The sequence below is a fragment of the Ptiloglossa arizonensis genome, chromosome 3, assembly GCF_051014685.1.
Source record: "Ptiloglossa arizonensis isolate GNS036 chromosome 3, iyPtiAriz1_principal, whole genome shotgun sequence".
In the NCBI taxonomy this organism is placed as follows: Eukaryota; Metazoa; Arthropoda; class Insecta; order Hymenoptera; family Colletidae; genus Ptiloglossa; species Ptiloglossa arizonensis.
This window is the reverse complement of record NC_135050.1, coordinates 8,061,944-8,063,295: the sequence shown is the minus strand read 5'-3', so window position 1 is coordinate 8,063,295 and position 1,352 is coordinate 8,061,944.

The window sequence follows — 1,352 nt, the reverse complement described above, 5'->3', positions numbered from 1 at the left end:
GTCACTGTTCGATAGATGTGATCTATTATTCTATCGGAAACGACGAATGAATTGTTCGTAGACAAGGAACGTTCCGGTTCGCGTTTCGATGGGAACGAAACTAATGGAACCCGAGTTATCGTAGACAGAAACGTTGGAGCACAAGTTCGCGGGAAACATTTACTCCCTCTCACATTCGATTCGCACTGTGTCTTCGTTTCGAACCACGATAACTCTCGGGAAATTGAATGGAGAAGCAACGGACCATCAACACGTGTCTTCGAAAATGATTGGCAATCTCTGGTGTGTCTTTTTTCGAATCGTTCAACGACGATCGATGACTCGCAGTCTCATAAAATGTAAGTAATGATATACAATTATTTCACAACGCGTATCGTAATGGTCACTGTGTTTAACCATTGGTGACAGAACGCGTGTCACGATCGAGAACGCACCGAGGGAGTCTCACGAATCACCCTCACCCTTCGACGTATCGCGCGACACTGGTCGACCCTCGTCGCGGCCAACACGGTTGAATGCGCAGATGGCGCTGCCGTTCCTGAAGCATTTGATAAACCAGCAGACGCCGGCATTCGGCTCCACGGCCCGCTTGCAACAAGTTGCAGCGCGTGGCTCGAGCTGCACGCTTCAGGAACGTGCATTCATTGAATGCAGTCGGCACGTACGCGGGCAGCGTAACGAAGTGCAATCGACTGCAGGTCGTCTCCCTGTCGAATGCAGGTGTAATAAAATTAAAATGACTGCTTGTAGCTTCCGAATGTGCAAGGGGCACGATTTTCGATGTCGGTGGAGCTTAAAGCAATGATAATCTTTCGTGTAAATAATTTCTTACCTTTTCATGACTTTCGAAGAAATAATTGTTTTCTGTTTTTCATTTTGGACTAGGATGGAAAAGTTAAAGAGGCGAATTTTTTATTTTCCTCAGGAAGAGCATCGATGTTGGATAGTTACTGCTTTCGACTTTTTCGGGAAATTAATACAAGAAATAGTAATAGAATAGAGTAAGTGATTCTCAATTTTTCGTGTACGTTTTTTTTAAAATAATATTAGAGTTGTTTAATATCGATGGGTTTGTATCTTTTGAAAAATTGATTCTAGTAATAGGGAAGAAAATAAAAGGATGCAGCTCGTGATAATAGTTCACAACTTCTTTGTTTTTTTTTCCTTTTTTAGTGACGATAATAATGATTGGTTTCAGTGTTTCATGCCTTTTAAAAAATTTATTTAGAACTATATTAGTGACGGTTATAGAGTATTTAGCAGTGGTTCTCAACTTTTCGTTCTTTATTATTTTGGAGCAACATTAGAGACAGTCGATTTCAATGGTTATTGTAAAGAAGATAGTGTCTGTT